Source organism: Aedes aegypti, chromosome 3, assembly GCF_002204515.2.
Source record: "Aedes aegypti strain LVP_AGWG chromosome 3, AaegL5.0 Primary Assembly, whole genome shotgun sequence".
Taxonomy (NCBI): domain Eukaryota; kingdom Metazoa; phylum Arthropoda; class Insecta; order Diptera; family Culicidae; genus Aedes; species Aedes aegypti.
The window spans coordinates 311547495-311567283 of record NC_035109.1 but is presented as its reverse complement, the minus strand read 5'-3'; the positions used below and the strand labels follow the sequence as shown (position 1 = coordinate 311567283).

The following is a 19789-nucleotide window of genomic DNA, read 5'->3' as shown; positions in this document are numbered from 1 at the left end:
TCACTTAAAAAATCTGACTGAAAAACAAGTTTAGCTGCAATTTTCCAATGATAAGATTATAAAATGTGAATAGTTAGTTTCACTGGCAACACTGTTTTGTTTTTATATGAATCACGAGCTGTAAAAAGTTCAACAACTGCTGTTATGAGGTTTTGACGTTTTGAAGTTTACATGTACACAACGAAAGACATGTCAAATTTACAAATTGAAATTGAAACTGCGAAAAAAAACCACGTGCTCCGGTCCCACGACTCCCTATTCGCTAGATGGGCGCTTCAACCTTCAAGCTGCAGAGCCCCTTGAGAGACCCCGACACTCGAATGTGAACTATACTCGATTACCGATTACTCGATTATAATTATGTTTTTTTTAGTCTAACGTATTTTTGATGAAGCTTTGAATATGCAACTTGTCAAGCATGAAATAGTTTTCACAACTCTGGTTAAGTGACTTAAAAAACAGTCATTCCACGAAAAACCAATCTAGTGGGCCAACAAATTCCGTAAAAATTTGCTATTTTGTTCCTTATCCGAAATAAGGATAGACGTGTTTTTAAATTTTTTGATTGGGGTGACCATTTCCGAAATAAGGTGACCAGAAAAATCGCCTTTTTGCATTTTTTTTTATTTTCCAAAAAATCATAAGTTTTGAACCGCTTGACTGATTTTCAATTTTCTTGGACGAAATGAAAGCCTATGATTTTGACTTTTCAAGAAAAATATAAAATTTGACGAAAATAGTTTTTTACATTAAAAAAATCAAGAATTTCCATATTTCGTGTTTTGAAGGCCTCGGGACCAAAGGAGCTATTGCTGTTTTCATTTTTTCTTGAAGGTTCAGAAAATTTTATTTTATTTTACAATTACTTGCGTAGTTGGTTAACGCGCCCAGTCCAGCGTATTGGCAGTAGTGGGATCAAAGCGCACCAGAACGATTCTATTATTTTTCTCAATTTGTCCAAAATGACTTTTGTGTCTACGACCTTCAGGTATTTTTAAAACACCGTCGGCTGGTTAAGCCGTAATAGACATGACAACCCTAGTTGAGTCAATTACTGTCAAACTTTCAGCGATGTATGTTTTTTAGTTTTTAAGATACCTTTTTTTGAAAATAAAATATTAGTCATATATATCGGCACACACTGTAGGTCTCAGCGCATTAGATATTTTATTTTAAACAAAAATCATAACTTTTGAACCGCTCAACAGATTTTTAATTTTTATTTATGGAATAAAAGCTTAAGATATTATCTTTTCAGGAAAAATATAAAGATCTGATTTTTTTTATATCAAAATATATAAAAAAATCCTAAAAAAACTGAAAATGGACATGGACCATGGTATGTATCCTTTGATTACTTTGTGTTACCGCATTTGAAGCTCATTTAAACAAGATTTGCATGTCATTATAGAATAAATATTTACAGCTTCCTGGTTCAGCTTGAATTTTATTTGGTGAAAACTGATAAGCCAATCGAAAATCAATACGAAAAAACTGCTGAAATACCAATGCTACAGCATTTTTGAATTTAAAACAAGAAATGGTTCAAGAATATCAAAAAATCATATTACACTTACCTAAAATAAAACAAATAGTTCATATTGAAAAGAAATACTTTCTAAAATTTTACAGTGATATTACGATGTCAGAAGAGACTGATAAGGAATGAACACATAACTGATCATAGTTGCAACAAAATTGATCTTTTCCTAAACCTTATTCCTGAATAAATTCCTAAATGGAACCTTCTGTCTCGGGCCCAGAAACAGAAGGTCCCGAAACAATTCAGATAACCTGGCTTTCTTCATCCGCGTTGAAGTTTTAAAAGTAATATCGTTGAGAAAAAGCGATGGAACGAATCTGAAATGAGAAAAAGAGAAACATAATGCGTTAAAAATCAGTCTAAACAATTTTATATTCGGATAGTGTTCAACATGAACTGTATGTTAATGAAAATGTATTTTTTTCAGCTTCTACGCAAAGCTCGATATGAAACTTGTTCAAGGTGGATGACAACAATAGTTGCGAAACGAGGTTCTCGTTTATCCAGATATCTAAACTAATCTTCTGCAACGACTGACTACAAAGAACAAAGCATGGTTCCACTCCGAACCTACCGGCAAGGCAAGCCAAACAACAACAACAACAACGTAATAACGCCGCCCCGTCACTCAAAACACCGACTGATGAAAATCCATCAAAACCGGATAGGGGAAGTGTACCAGTTAAGGCCAAAGTGATAAAATAATTCATCAAGGAGCGATAGCTTTCAAAGTCTTGAGAGTTTGAAAACCATTCAATTATGCAGGGCATAATATGGAACCACTGTAGATATATCTGATTCACTTACCCTAGTTGTGGCGTTTCATTTTTTACGCACATGTTGTTTTCCTAAATAAAAGTTCCATACCAACCCATATCGGAATTCATCTCCCCGGCATTACGGCAGGCAACGGTTGATGGTAGCGTGATGCGGTTTTCGTTAGCCTTTTGACTAGGGAAAGACGGCCTAAAAAGCTCTTCCGGCTTTCCATCAAAAACTTAAGTTTGATTCACGTTAAAAGAAAATGCTAGGAATAGATACTCAAATATTACAGTCTGTTTGGGATATCATTTATACCTTCCGAAAATGTAAGCTTTACCAACTCAACTTCCCCATCAAAAAGCTTGTGGCAACACTCTTATATTGGCTTTTCTCATAACATTCCTTACCATGGGCATACCCAGGGCTCCAATCAGATGGGGTGAATGATTTTTTATTAAAATCAATACGTCTCGATGATTGGAATTGGAACCTTGAAACTGTTCTGAACCATTATGAAAATCATGATCACTTTTCTATTGTTCTTCAATTGAGAAAAACAAATTAAAATGGCCTATTTCACTATTAAGTAAATTTTTACATCGAATCTGAAACAACTCGAAAATGGCTACTTCTAGAAATTCTAGATCATATTAATCATTATGATTCAGAATAGTTTCAAGATTTTATTTGATCATTTTATTCTTAATTTTAATAAAAAAAAACACTTTATTTCGAAAATCGACCAAACTTAGACCAACTTTTTTTTAATTAAAAAAAGTCTCCATACTGAAAGTTTGTCCCAAACGTCTGCTCCATATCAAGGTATCATGGTGAAATAAAAATGCAAAAAAAAAAACAATAAAATAAGGCTTTTGTGTTACTTAAATTTTAAATTTTATTTTTCAATGTATCATGTTAAAAAATAAAACAATTTTTCAGTGCATAGCTCATAAGTTAATATAAATATACATTAATCAACAGTTTTGGAGCTAGAATTTTTAAATGATCGAATTATCTACAGAAAACACTTAATTTATAATAACAAAAACATTTGCCAAATTTACTGTATTTATCGAGTTCAAATCTTAGTCCAACTTTAACATCTTTTTTTTTGGTTATCTTCTAAAATGCGAATGACTTCTCGAGTGATGTCATATTCTTCTTCTTCTTTCTGGCATTACGTCCCCACTGGGACAAAGCCTGCTTCTCAGCTTAGTGTTCTTATGAGCACTTCCACAGTTATTAACTGAGAGCTTACTATGCCAATGACCATTTTTGCATGCGTATATCGTGTGGCAGGTACGAAGATACTCTATGCCCTGGGAAGTCGAGAAAATTTCCAACCCGAAAAGATCCTCGACTGGTGGGATTCGAACCCACGACCCTCAGCTTGGTCTTGCTGAATAGCTGCGCGTTTACCGCTACGGCTATCTGGGATGTCATATTACAGTTTATTTTTACTGTGCATCATACTAACAAGCATCCTGAGAAAAGTACTTCCAAGGATTCCCTCAAGAACCTATCAGAAATTACTCATGGTATTATGTCAGGATACTTATATTCTAAGATTGAAATTGTCTAAATACTTCATCAGAGGTTTTGATTTCAAAAGCATAACAAACTACATGAGTTCTTCCGTGAATTTTTAAGATTCCTCCGTAAATACTTCTCCAATCTATTTGTAGGATTGCACATAGCATTATTCTAAGTATTCCACTGATGACGCCTACAGCAATTTCTCAACAGATGCTTCAAATTTCCCCGTGAATTCATTCGCGAAGTACACTCTACTTATCATTCCATGGTTACTTTTTAATTAATAACAAAGATTTTTAAAACAAAATTTTTTTAAATTGTTACAATACTTTTTTTTTAGATATCATTAAACTATTTCCTTGAACATTACGTTTTTAATGTGTTTATTATTAAATTCTTCCATGAATTTCTCATTGGTTATCTCTACTTAGAAATTTTTCAGAAGATTTTTTTTCTATCTTTATTGACGAGATTTTTAGCACTAGGCTAGTTCACCTCGTTACCAACGGCTTTACTTCCCTTCCTGAGGAAGACGTCACTACCGCCTTTTATGTCATAACTGACTATCTCGGGGATGGGATTCGATCCCAGGTCCTCGGCGTGAGAGGCGTGTGTTCTTACCACTACACCATGTCCAATTTCTTTTTCAGAAAATTCTTAATGAAATGCAACTGAAGACTTATCTCCGATTATTTATTTCATCTATTGATAGCTTAAGAAACTATTCCACAATAACTATAGTACTTTCCTCAGTAGCCGGTTTATGATATATTCAAGCATACCTTCATATATTCCATCAGAAGTTTTTCTTTTCTTTTAATGTGATTTATTTCAAAAACTCATCTGAAGTATTCTCAAGACTTTCTTCTGAATTCTTAAGGCGAAGATAAATCGAAGCCAAAGTTCAAATTTTCGAGAGCACGGATCTGGAGAACCAAACATCCGTTTTAGCTAAAACTTAGTCGATTGGTCCCTAGCTGGTGGTGACCAATCGATTAGGTTCACAGCTCAAACGGGTGTTTGGTTCTCCAGATCTGTGCTCTTGAAAATTTGAACTTTGGCTTCGATTCATCTTCACCTTAAAGCGATTAATTATTTTTCTCTGGCTCTAATGTTCGAAAGTCTGAAGCACCTGGACGAATTAATGAAGCACTTCAAAGAACTTCAAGACAAAACCTATGCTAAGGCTTTTGAGAAAACATTTGATGTAATCGTCGAGTACGAGACTTTCTGGTTTAATTCCTATGATTATTCCATGAAGAATCTGAAAATATACACTTTCAAAAATGTTAAAAAGACATTTGTGAGAGAATGTTTGTAAAATAAATCAAAATATATTTAGTATTTCTTAAAGGAAAATCCCTAAAGCCATTCTTGAGGAATTTTAAGAAGAAATACTTAAACAATCCCTATTAAAATAGCTTAGAACATCTTTATTAGGGTGCCAATGAAAATCGATTTTTCGAATTTCAAAAAATTGTAGTGCTCAAAAGTTTTGTCTCCTCGAAAAAAGTTCCCATGCAAAATTTGAGCTCAATCGGACTTCATTAAGTGGACCCCCAAAGCGGTCAAAGTTTGGCTTCTTTGACCCATGAAAAACCTCCAAAGGGGGGGTACATGAAATTTCCGAAATCGAAATTTTTTTTTGATGCCAGATGTCTTAGAAATGCATGGAACGTTGAGATTTGGTGTTATTTGGAAAAAATTTTTTTTTGAAAAAATCGACCTTCTGGGACTTAGTAAATTTTTGAGTTGGGGGAGTGAATTGAATTTGAAATGAACGATTTGAATTCAATTGCTGAGAAATTCAAGGCAATAGTATTGAAACATATCCTATATCATTGTTGGCCACTGAAAGCATTTTATATGTGATATTTCATTAGGGTGGTTCATTTACTTTCCATTAGGGTGGTCCTTTTTGTTAAAAAATAAAAAAAAATATAAAAAATAGAATTTTTATTGAATATTGAAGACAATAGTATTGGAACATCTCTCACATTATCGTAAGCCATTTTCTACATTTAATATGTGGTATTTTATTAGGGTGGTTCACTTATTTTCCATTACGGTGGGCCTTTCCGTCGAAAAATCATAATTTGAATGGGATATTAAAAACAATAGTATTTCATCATCTCTTTCAACATCGTAGGGCATTTCCTTCATTAGATTCGTGATATTTTCTTAGGGTGGCTCACTTATTTTCCATTGGTGTTTGCCGAAAATTAAAAAAAAAATCAAAAAATTTTGAATTTGATCCATTTTTTTAGCACAATAGTATTTGAACACCTCTTTTATAATCGTAGGCCATTGTCTTCATTTTTGTTTTGAGAGGCTTCAAATTCCTCTGAATTCATGCGCCTCTAGTTTTATTTGATATGCGACATCATCGTAGGACACTGTTAACATATTTCATTAGGGAGTTTCTCTCATTTTCCATTAGGGTGCATCATTTCGTCCACTTTCCTTAATTATGGTGTCTTTGTAAAAATTTCAACCCTAATATCTACAGACCGAAAGATTATGGTGTGGACTACTACATAATATTTGCGTAATGTTCGACAAAAAATGTTAAGGTAACTTAGTTAACAACAAAAGAGTTTTCTATAAAGCCTCTCATTGTTAGAAAGATCCTTTTGAAAAGTTTTGCGTGATTTTCATTCGGAATGCAACACTTCACTAAGCTGAACCAGTTCGGAGTCCTCGTCTCATACAAAATCCGCTTGCTACTTCGTGATTTCAGATGCACTCATCTCAGAGATCAAGCATTGAGCCTCAGTGACCTTTCCAATTTAGTTTTGCAAATTCCGAAGGAAATTCCAGAGAAAATTCTTAAGGAAATTCTAGAGGAAATACCGAAGGAAATTCCAAAGGAAATTCCTACGGAAATTCCAGAGGGAATTACGAAGGAAATTCCGGAGGGAATTACGAAGGAAATTCCAGTGGAAATTCTGAAGGAAATTCGAGTGGAAATTCCGAAAGAAATTCCAGAGAAAATTCCGAAGGAAATTCCAGACGAAATTTCTCAGGAAATTCCAGATGAAATTTCGCAGGAAATTTTAGAGGAAATTCCAAAGGAAATTCTAGAGAAAATTCTGAAGGAAATTCCAGAGAAAATTCGGAAGGAAATTCCAGAGAAAATCCCGAAAGAAATTCCAGAGGAAATTCCAAAGGAAATTTCAGAGATAATTTCGAAGAAAATTCTAGGGAAAATACAGAAGGAAATTCCAAAGGAAATTCCGAATGAAATTCCAGAGGAAATTCTGAAGGAAATTTCAGAGAAAATTCCGACAGAAATACCGAAGGAAATTCCAGAGGAAACGAAAATTATAGAGGTACTTCCGAAGAAAATTCCGAAATAATTTCAAAGCTTCAAAAGAAATTCCAAATGAAATTCCGAATCAAATTTAGCATAAAGCTCCAAAAAGAAATCCGAAGGAAACTACAGAAAAAATTCCGAAACAAATTGCAAAGTAAATTTCGACGAAAATAACGTAGAAAATTCCAAATCAAATCCCGAAGATAGCTCCAAAAGAAATTCCAAACGAAATTCCAAAGCAAATCCCGAAAGAAATGCCAAAGCAAATTCAAAAGGAAATTCCATAAAAATAAATCCGAATGGATTTATGAAGGATGTTCCGAAGCAAATTCCAAAGAAAACTAGGACGAAAATTGCGCAGAAAATTCCAAATGAAATTCCGAAGCCAGCTCTAAAAGGAATTGCAAAGGAAATTCCATAAAAAATTTCAATGGAACTTCCGAAGTGAATTCCAAAGGAAATTCCGAAGGCAATTCCAGAAGAAATTTCGAAAGAAATTCCAAAGGAAACGCCGAAGAAAATTTTGAAAAACTGAAGAAGGAAATTCCGAAAGTAATTCCAAAGAAACCAAAAATAACTTCCTGAAGCAACTTACTGAAAGAAATTCATGAAGAAATTCCAAAGGAAATTCTGAAGTAAATGAGATATGAAGTCCCGAAGAATACAAAGGAATTTTAAAGGATACTCCTAAGAAAATTCCGAAAAAACAATTCGAAGGAAATTCCAAAGTAAATTCCAAGAAAATTCAACGGAAATTCCGATGAAAATTACGTAAAACAGTCCAAAGGAAAATTCCGTAAAAAAATCCATTCAAAACTTCTAAATAAAATTTCGAAATCTCCAAAGGAAATTTCAAAGGTTATTCCAAAGAAAATTCCGAAGAAACTCTATAACAAATTTGGAAGTAAACTTCGAACAAAATTCCGAAAGAAATTTCAAAGAGAATTTTGAAGGAAGTAATAAAGGAATTCCAAAGGAAATTCTGAAGAAAATTTGATAAGTAGCCTCAAAGTAAACTGCAAAGAAATTTTAAAGCATACTCCTAAGGAAATTTCGACGGAAATTCCAAGGTTAATTCAGAAGGAAACTAAAAAAAAATCCAATGGAATTTCCGAAGCAAATTTCAGAGGAAATTCTGACGAAAGTTGCGTAGAAAATTCCAAAGCAAATTCTGAAAAAAATCCAAAGGAAATTCCAAAGGAAATTCCCAAAACTCCATAGGAAATTCCATAAAAAAAATTTAAAGCAAATTCCGAATGAAATTCAAACAGGAATTTCTAAAGGAAATTTCGAAGAAAAAATCACAGCTCCAAAAGAAATTCCAAAGGAAACTCGATGAAAACTTTCAAAATATAAGAAAAATCCCGAAAAAAAAAATAAAAAAAAACTGAATAAAATTTTAAAAGAAATTCTGAAGCACATTCCAAAAGACATTCCGACGACAATTCTGAAAAATATCCAGAGCATATTCAAAAGGGAATTTCTAAGGAAATTCCAAAGAAAATTCTAAAGCAAATCCCGAAGCAAATTGCAATAAAAAAAGGAAGTTAAAAGGAAATTTCGTAGAAAATTTCTAAGGAATTTTCTATGGAATATCCAAAGCAAATTCGTAAGGAAATTCTCAAGAAAACTCTGTAGAAGTTCCAAAGAAAATTGTAAAGGAAATTTCTAAGAATATTCCGCACTAAATTTCAAAAGTCCAAAGGAAATCCCAAATGAAATTCCGAAGAAAGCTCCAAAGAAAATTTCGAAGGTAATTTAAAAGTAAATTCCAATGCTTCGAAAGCAATTTCAAATAATATTTCGAATACAATTCTGAAGGAAGCTCCAAAGATAATTAAACAGGAAATTCCGAAACAAACTCTAGAAGAAATTCGGAAGGAAACTCCAAAGAAAATTCCAAAGCAAATTTCAAAGGAAATTCAAAAAGAAACTCCGAAGTAAATTTCGAAGAAAATTCCAATGAAAAGTTCAGAATGAAATTCCAAAGGACACTTCATAGGAAATTTCGAAGGAAATACCACAGAAAATGCAAAAAGGCACATCTAAAGATACCGAAGAATATTCCATAGGATATCCCGAAGCAAATTCAGGATAAATTTCCAATTTTGAAGAAAATTCCGTAGAAAATTTCAAAGGAAATTTCGTAGAAAAGTCCAATAAAAAATTTTAAAAGGAATTTTGAAGGAAATTCCGATTAAAATTCCAAAGGAAACTCCAAAAAAAATTCCGTTGAAAACTCCAACGAAAAAATCCATATGAAATTCCGACGAAATTTCTATAAAGAACTTTGTTACATCTTTGAAGAATAAACGAGAACTGATTGTTAAAACTGGAATTACCTACGTTGTCACAACCGAATCGGGTGTACTATAGCAAGCAGAAGGCAACGTACTTTTGTTTCGGGAATGAAGGAGCCCAAAGGCTGAGAATCTCTTTAGAAAATATAAACTAAACACTTTTGTTGCCCTTTATTGTCGCCCATCAATAGCTTGAACATAATTTGAATACGTCAAAAATTATTTCATTCCTTTTTCATCTGTCTTTTGATTAAGGCAGTTAGAGTTGTGCTTCACTGAATTCACTGATTATTGTTATTGGAACGTTTTATTTTAACTATTCAAAAGAAAACCTTAATGAAAATATCTTAACAAAGAGTTGCATGCCAATGAAGAATCATGATTCAAAACTATACCAACAATGTTGATTTTTTAGATCTGTTGAGAATATTTTTTTTAAATTTACAAATTAAATGATCACTCTTATGCAAAACTGAGGACAATAGTCCCAATAAAATATCACATATTATATGTCCACAGTGGCCTACGATGACATAGGAGATGTTTAATTACTCTTGTATTTACTATTCCATTCAAATTCTCAATTTTTTTTAAATGACCACCGTAATGGAATATAAGTGAGCCACCCTAATAAAATATCACGAATCTAATGAAGGAAATGCCCTACGATGATATAAAATTTTTTTTAAAGAGGTGATGAAATACTATTGTTTTTAATATCCCATTCAAATTATGATTTTTCGACCGAAAGGCCCAACATAATGGAAAATAAGTGAACCACCCTAATAAAATACCACATATTAAATGTAGAAAATGGCTTACGATAATGTGAGAGATGTTCCAATACTATTGTCTTCAATATTCAATTAAAATTCTTTTTTTTTATTTTTTTTTATTTTTTAACAAAAAGGACCACCCTAATGGAAAGTAAATGAACCACCCTAATGAAATATCACATATAATATGCTTTGAGTGGCCAACAATGATATAGGATATGTTTCAATACTATTGCCTTGAATTTCTCAGCAATTGAATTCAAATCGTTCATTTCAAATTCAATTCACTCCCCCAACTCAAAAATTTACTAAGTCCCAGAAGGTCGTTTTTTCAAAAAAAATGTTTTCCAAATAACACCAGATCTCGACGTTTCATGCGTTTCTAAGACATCTGGCATCAAAAAAAAAATTTCGATTTAGGAAATTTCATGTACCCCCCCCCCCCCCCCCTTTGGAGATTTTTCATGGGTCAAAAAAGCCAAACATTGACCGCTTTGGGGGTCCACTTAATGGAGTCCGATTGAGCTCAAATTGTGCATGGGGCCTTTTTTGGAGGAGACAAAACTTTTGAGCACTACCATTTTTTTAAATTCGATGGCAAAATTTTTCCCATACATTCCATTTGCACCCTAATCTTTATGCTTTTTGTAGAAATTCTTTGGAAACAATCGAATTTTTCAAAGGTTCATTCTGAAAACCTTAAAAAGAGTTCCAGGTGGATTTATGAAACAGGTTTCCGAAATTTCTGTAGAAAGTTCTTCCTAAATGTTTCGACAAATTCAGGGATTGCCCTTAGATGGATTGCTGTCATTATTATTGCTGACTTGTTTATTCAAAGTTGTAGTTTTTGTACGAGGCTTATGAAATAATTTCATTCACGAATTTTCATTTCTGATGAAATTTGACTGAACTAGAAGCAAAATAAATGACATTGTCGAATGAATCCTTAATTATTTCTTTGATGAATATCATCTCAGTCAACTCTGAAAGAATGTTGTGATGAGGTATAATTTGCTTTCGTTTCAATTTGTTTGTAAAAAAATCATAGATGAAATTTTTGGATGTATTTAGATAAAATTCATTTGCTTCTGCTTTGAATTCTCCCCAGAAGAATTACCGGAAGCAAATTGGAAAGAAATATATTCTAAGATTAAACTCAAGATATAATTCTTAAAAATGATGTATTTATCTAACTTAAAAAGAAGGAATACTTAAAAAATATAATCAATCGCTTGAGGGATTCCGAACAAAAGAAAATGCCTTACGATTTTCCTAAATAATATGCAAAGAATTGCATGGATGCACCATTTGTAGAGTTACTTGAAAAATTGTTGGAGGAATTCGCAAACATATTTAACGTGTTTGAAGGAATCTTTGCAGAAAATATTGAATTCATAAAATGGTTTTTTTTGTTTCTTGAATAAAAAAAAATATACAGGAATTTTTAGATTGCCTATTGCAAGAGATTCTAAATGACTTTCATTTGTAATATTGGAGTTCTGGACTATTTCATAATAATTATTGATAAATTAAAAGTGGCAGCAGAGTCCACGTTAGGTTCTGGGCCAATAGTACGAAGGCCCATTGGATCATAAGGCCGAAAGGGCCCGAAATCTTTGAATTATGGGCAATTTTTTTTTGTTGATTTTTCGTTAAGTCTACAATAACACAGCGTAACAAAAATGACGTTTTTGCGTGTCTCTTTGATCCTTAAATTATGTGTCTCTAGAAGATTTGGGGTTGCTGAATCTGATGCCGTTCTCAGGAATCTTCCAGCACGTCACAAGTTTTAAATGCAGGTCGCCAAAGTTCTATAAATACTGGTTTCATTGATGTTTGTATGAAATTTCAACTATGACTTATCAAACTTTCCAGTGATTTTATTCACCAAGCATGCAAAAAAGATCTTGACCTTTAATTTCAGATATCATTTGGTTGAAAATGCTTGGTAAAATTAGGATTGCATCGATTTTTTCAACATTGTTGAAGTCTACATACAAAATTCTTTAATTGTCTTATATGGAAAAATACAATACTTTCTATACTATCAAAAATTAACTTTTGAGCCAATTATTTATGGACTTTGTTGAGAAGTATTGTTATACACATGAAGTTTGAATTATGTGACAAATTAAGCTAGAAAATTGCCACACAAGCTAAAATGGAAAAATTTTGCATTTTCAACAGCCAATATCTCCAAAATTAGACGTACTATAACATTTTTTAAACGGCAATGGATTCAGCAATAATTAATTGGATATAGCGGAACTCTGCCCCCTGACTACGCCAATGTGCCTTACGATGCCGTCGACAGACTAACGGGGAAAAACGTTGTCGTTCATCGTGCCGCTTCTGGGCACAACTTCTGTCGTGCTTTTTCATCTATCTGAGAACGACGTTGACGGCATGTCGTACAACGAAAATGAATTGTCGAAACAAGCTCTGCCGAACTGACTCGGCGCCATAGAGGTCCAGTTTTCTAAAAAGCTGTAAAAAACTCAATTTTCAAACAGGTTATTAGTTGAAAATCAACGCCAAACATTTGTCTACAATAGAAGATAGTTTAGAACGCATGAAAATTTCAAAAAAAAAAATAAAAAATATCACACTAGGTGCATATGTACAAGTAATAGTAATTTTTGTTAAAAAAATAATACTCGTATAAATTTAGTTTAAGATGAAGATGCATCCAACTCAAACCTCAAATTTTAAAGAGAACAAATCTTGAGAACCTGACAACTGTTTGTGCTAAAAATTTAAGACACTGGTCACTCACTGGTGATGACCAGTACGTTAAATTTTTAGCACAAACGTTTGTCTGGTTCTCTAGATCTGTGCTTTTGATAATTCGAGGTTTGGCTTCGATGCATCTTCACTTTAAGGTGAAGATAAATCGAAGCCAAGCATCAAATTTTCAAAAGCACAAATCTGAAGAACCAGACACCCTTTCTTTCTTTTTCTTTTTTCTGGCGTTACGTCCCAACCGGGACAAAGCCTGCTTCTCAGATTAGTGTTCTTATGAGCACTTCCACAGTTTTTTTTGACGTTGGATAACGTCTTACGGCAACATATGGGGGTACAATTCAGAAAAACGAAAAATTGAGCATGTAACGAAAAATGGTCAGGTTTTGACCGCTAATAACTCAGTCATTTATCGATAGATTTTCAATATTTATCCATGAATCGATTGGAAATTTATCTACGCGTCGATTCAAATGGAGGACACTATTGATTATTAGCAACAAATTATTGAAATATCGTAAAACGTTGACCCCTTTCTTATCTAACCAATCACGTTCAAGCACATTTTTCGGTTCCGCTTCCCACTATAAAAGCGCACCGCACCCTGCTTCTTCCCTCATTCTTCTTTTTGCCGTCTGACTGTGAACACGGTCGGCGAGCAAATTTCGAGAGTCATTCGCGTCCTCAGTTCAGTTTTCAATAGGACGCGAATACAACACGCATTAGAACCGAAGAACCACGCATTTCGGAGCCGCAGCAACTGAAGCCGCTCATTTGAGTGCACCAGCCAGCATAATCGTTTTCGGCCAGAAATCGTCGCTACCAGCCAGTGCTCCGCTGTCATTGCCATGCGGGAAGCTAGCGTGATCATTCTGGTTCATTAGATCGAGCGGCACAGCCGTCACCGTTCGTGTTATATTCCCTAATTTGTACGAGATGGCTGAAGAAAATCGACCAAAGCCGCTTGTTGAAGCGCACATCGTCATCCGCACCGCAAATCTCATCGGGCGAGGAGGATTGCAACCAGTGCGCCGTCAAAGTGTGTCTGTGTTACGCAAATTCAACAATTCAATCGGCACTTTTCAGAGCCAACAAATGTGTTTTAAAGAGTTGATTGTGTAATATTCTTTAATTTGTTCGAGATGGCTGAAGAAAATCGACCAAAGCCGCCAAAATGTGTCCGTGTTACGCAAATTCAACAATTCAATCGGCCCTTTCCGGAGCTAACAAATGTGTTTTAAAGAGTTATTTGTATAATATTCCCTAATGTGTTTACCACATACTTGCTATAATCTCTTAATTCATCTCATTCCATCATACAATAATTGATTTATTACGAATAATTGACAATACGGCAATTTGAAGCTGTTTCCGAGGATGCTGCTGCAGTGCCGTCGGGTTGAAATAACAGCATAATGCTAATCTGTACATCCCTTACCCAGACATCAGTTTCATATAGCCTATTTCCCAGATAAGAAAACGAAGAATAAGAAAGGAGGAGCATCATCTGCTATTCTAAGGGTATAAAGCATCCCTCCTTCGTTGAATCTGGTTTCATTCTGTTTTCGCTTTCGAGCTGGTAAGAGTTCCTCCAAACCTGCTCAGCTCCTCGCCACCAGAGGCAAGCTGTTGTATATGGCTGAAGAAAATCGACCAAAGCCGCTTGTTGAAGCGCACATCGTCATCCGCACCGCAAATCTCATCGGGCGAGGAGGATTGAAACCAGTGCGCCGTCAAAATGTGTCCGTGTTACGCAAATTCAACAATTCAATCGGCCCTTTTCAGAGCCAACAAATGTGTTTTAAAGAGTTGATTGTGTAATATTCTTTAATTTGTTCGAGATGGCTGAATAAAATCGACCCCAAATCTCATCAGGCGAGGAGGATTGAAACCAGTGCGCCGTCAAAATGTGTCCGTGTTACGCAAGTTCAACAACTCAATCGGCCCTTTTGAGAGCCAACAAATGTGTTTAAAGAGTTATTTGTATAATATTCCCTAATGTGTTTACCACATACTTGCTATAATCTCTTAATTCATCTCATAGCATCATACAATAATTGATTTATTACGAATAATTGACAATACGGCAATTTGAAGCTGTTTCCGAGGATGCTGCTGCAGTGCCGTCGGGTTGCAATAACAGCATAATGCTAATCTGTACATCCCTTACCCAGACATCAGTTTCATATAGCCTATTTCCCAGATAAGAAAACGAAGAATATGAAAGGAGGAGCATCATCTGCTATTCTAAGGGTATAAAGCATCCCTCCTTTGTTGAATCTGGTTTCATTCTGTTTTCGCTTTCGAGCTGGTAAGAGCTTCTCCAAACCTGCTCAGCTCCTCGCTACCAGAGGCAAGCTGTTGTACGAGATGGCTGAAGAAAATCGACCAAAGCCGCTTGTTGAAGCGCACATCGTCATGCGCATCGCAAATCTCATCGTACGAGGAGGATTGAAACCAGTGCGCCGTCAAAATGTGTCCGTGTTACGCAAATTCAACAATTCAATCGGCCCTTTTCAGAGCCAACAAATGTGTTTTAAAGAGTTATTTGTATAATATTCCCTAATGTGTTTACCACATACTTGCTATAATCTCTTAATTCATCTCATTCCATCATACAATAATTGATTAATTGACAATACGGCAATTTGAAGCTGTTTCCGAGGACGCAGCGTAGTTAACGTCATGCAATCGGGTCTTGTACACAGCCCCCTTTGATTTTTGTATAGAAATAAGAATAAATTAAAATATAAATTGTATTGCGCGTGAGAAATCTGGAACCCCCTCCCCCCATGAACCTTTATGTAATAAATGGATGGCCCCTAAGGATATTATTTCCATCTATTAAATGTAAGGACTAAAGAATATGATTATCTCTGGGATTATTCATAAGGAACGGTCGCATTTCCCAAGTGATCCATTTCATTCATAATTTTCTTGTCAATTATCGCAGTCATGATCATTGATTAGTTGCGAGTTTGGTGATGCATTCCCTATTACGGACATCATTTTCATACTACAAACAGATCACCCAAAACTCTTTCTCTGTTTATTTGGAGAGCAAAAGTTACCGCCCATGCTTCTTCTTCCATCGACCGGTTCTATCGGTGTTAAAGTGTTAACCGAACCAACCAAATAATAACACTCAATATCCATAATAGATCAGAATTGACATGCAACAAATAGTTTGAAAATTAATTAGATTTTTAGATTTCTAGGTAAATCTTTCATAAGTTCGTGACGGTCCTAAATCAGGAAATAGAAGAAGCTAACGTTATCCAACGTCAACTTGGCGGTCGTATCTCGGAAACAACCTCTTACTTTTTCTATCTTTATTAACGAGATTTTTAGCCCTGGGCTAGTTCATCTCGGGACCAACGGCTTTACTTCCCTTCCGAAGGAAGTCGTCACTAAAATTTTTAGTGACTATCTCGGGGATGGGATTCGATCCCAGGTCCTCGGCGTGAGAGGCGTGTGTTCTAACCACTACACCAGGTCCGTCCCCCTCACTTCCACAGTTTTTAACTGAGAGCTTTCTTTGCCGATTGACCATTTTTACATTTGTATATCGTGTGGCAGGTACGAAGATACTCTATGCCCTGGAAATCGAGAAAATTTCCTTTTTCCTTCCCTCGACCAGCGGGATTCGAACCCACGACCCTCAGCATGGTCATGCTGGGCACCTTCAGACACCCGTTTGAGCTGAAAACTTAATCGATTGGTCACCACCAGCTAGTGACCAATCGATTAAGTTTTCAGCTTGAACGGGTGTTTGGTTCTCCAGATTTGTGCTCTTGAAAATTTGAGATTTGGCTTCAATTCATCTTCACCTTAAAGCATAAGTTTTTTTCTGGTCAGGAGTTCGTTTCTACTTAGTTTCAGAATTTCCGTATTTAAGCCTCAGGAATGGATCTACAACCTTAAAATCAGTTTCTCAATACTTGATATGATGAAAGCTTGTATAATATGAGGCATTCGTAATTATTGCCATGATTTTCTAAAATCTGGACCACTATGCGCCAAGGACAAGGACGACTACAACCACTGGGAGGGAAGGTCCCGCCAAAATTATTAGTTCCACGCCATTCTGCTGTTGAGGGAGATTTTCTCGTGATTGGTTGGTTTTAGCAGAGCTGAATTTTCGCGCGAAAACTGGATGGGTTGTATGAGTACGTACTGGATGGCAGCCAATTTTAATTTCGAGCTGTTGCTGTTGTTTGTGAGAAGCAAACAGTCAGTCAGTCAGTAAGTCAGTACCAGAGGGCAGAACGACAAGAAAGCAAATTGAAATTTCGGTGCTTTGATGAGTCGTTAATTTGGTGTTGTAAGGCTATGTAATTTGCATGGAAAATACGAGACAAAGAACATCTTGTTTGTATCATCAGATGAACTTACATTATGGTGAGGAAATCACTTGTAGGTTCCACGCAAGCTCAGTTTTAGCATACATTCCAACATAATCTAGGATCTCTGTCTGAAGTGCTGTAAAATTTCATTCAAATCCTATTAAAAATGATCATTTTCTCTGAAAATTCGGAAAAGTTTAAAATGTATTGTCCATTTTTGAAACTGTGTGTTTGGCGTGACGGCTAATAGGCTTCCATCTTCAGCATGTGCGGTATCTTTGTAAGTCTGTTTCTCACGAGAAGCTTCGTATTCCAAAATAAATTAAAACAATAGATCGTTTCGTACATTTGGAAGGTATAAATTTCGGCATTAAAATGAAACATAGGATTACCTTGTCCTGACCTATCATGCAGTGAAAGCCATGGGTAATGATTCCCACCAGGATTAGCACAAAACACCATAAGCTCATTTGCAGCGTTTCATCAAAGCAGGGGAAAAATTCTCGGCTCAGGGCTCAGCCTGTCGTAATCTTCCCATTTCTTTACCAGCAACTGCTTCCCTAACAAGCTCTTGGTTGGCTAAAGTTCACCGCATATTGAAAAGAGCAAAACTTACCAGAACTTTTCCATTCAGTCCCCCAATGAGTCGTCGTCGTCGTCGAGCTGCCGCAAAAGTTTGACGAGATGAATGGGATCCAATTTACCTACCCCGAAGCAAGCGAAAGCGGGAGAAATGCGAGCGCTGGCAATTTGTTTTACTCTAAACTTGAACTTATTTGCTCTGATCGCGCTCGGCAGGGATGCCAGATTCGATTCGTGAATATTTGAGTAAAGCGGAAGATATTTGAAGCTGGATCGAAGCAAGCGAAGAAAGACTTCACGTTTGTATCGGTTCTTGATCAGCAACGATTCGCAAGTTGTAACAAGCTTGATGAATAACAGCAGCGAAGAATGATAGCTAAAAAGAGAGAGCGATGAAAAAACTCATTTCTCTGGCAATATTGTCTCTCATTTTTGAAGCTTGTTTGGATGGGATCTTATCAGAGCTGTAGCAGAAGACGATAAATAGACTCTCATGATGTGCCACAGATCATGATTGTTACAGAGAGCGATAAATGAGAGATATTCTCATTTTTCTCTGGACTCAATTCCTGTCAGTGATTTAGGTTGCCCTAAGAATTGAATATGTTAAAATGGATGCCATTGAAAGACTTTTTTGCCGTGAACTATTCGAAAATTCACCTGGCATCCCTGGCGCTCACACGTGTGCTGCTGTAACTGTACTCTGGGTCACGGGTGGGATATTTGTCTTTTTTCAGCCATCGACAACAAGGCTTCCATCAGCTCGCAATGCAGCCAAAGTTCATCCGTTCGATGGTGGTGTTAAACGCTATATTGCATTCTTTCCCCAGGATGCTCACATCGACAGCTGGGATAAATGGAGTTTACAATTTTCAGGAGGGGAAAACTGTGGTCACAAAAAAATGGTGATCCGAACGGAAAGGTCAAAGTGAAAAATGAAAATGAAGTGCTTCGCAGTTGGTCCTACCTGTTTCGAAATCCATCTCCGGCAACGACAAGGGAAACAATTATCCTCAGTTGATTTTCAGGTGGGTGTAATGGGAGGAAAATTGTGAAATCAATCAACTGGACGCAATTGTTAACCACCAAGGATGTAGAGTGTTTGATATTGGATTTTTTTCCGGTCAATGAACATCGAGGTTACCAAGAGATTGTTGAATGATTTATTTTTGTTATATTGCGACTCATTTTCAGGTCAGGTTCAATGTCAGAAAGTCATTGTCTGAGGTAAAGAAATTTTGTGGTAGGCCAAACAAGTGTGTTAGCTAAATGAAATCAATATAAAATAAGAGAGTTCAATGAAACGAATCACATCTTTGTATTTATATAATTTTATTCCGATTCGATTTTGATTCGATTTCGATTCGATTTCGATTCGATTTCGATTCGATTTCGATTCGATTTCGATTCGATTTCGATTCGATTTCGATTCGATTCGATTCGATTTCGATTCGATTTCGATTCGATTTCGATTCGATTTCGATTCGATTTCGATTCGATTTCGATTCGATTTCGATTCGATTTCGATTCGATTTCGATTCGATTTCGATTCGATTCGATTTCGATTCGATTTCGATTCGATTTCGATTCGATTTCGATTCGATTTCGATTCGATTTCGATTCGATTTCGATTCGATTTCGATTCGATTTCGATTCGATTTCGATTCGATTTCGATTCGATTTCGATTCGATTTCGATTCGATTTCGATTCGATTTCGATTCGATTTCGATTCGATTTCGATTCGATTTCGATTCGATTTCGATTCGATTTCGATTCGATTTCGATTCGATTTCGATCGATTCGATTCGATTTCGATTCGATTTCGATTCGATTTCGATTCGATTTCGATTCGATTTCGATTCGATTTCGATTCGATTTCGATTCG

General features: G+C 35.5%; 1 protein-coding gene across 1 annotated transcript in view; it reads right to left on the bottom strand.

Annotated features, from left to right (window-relative positions):
* Positions 1–1427: 1427 nt before the first annotated feature.
* Positions 1428–19789, bottom strand: part of LOC5569778 (prolactin-releasing peptide receptor) — a 539879-nt gene continuing 521517 nt past the window's right edge. The window contains exon 4 of the mRNA XM_021849352.1: positions 1428–1860. The gene's annotated coding sequence lies outside the window, so the exon portion shown is untranslated. The remainder of the gene's footprint in view (positions 1861–19789) is intronic.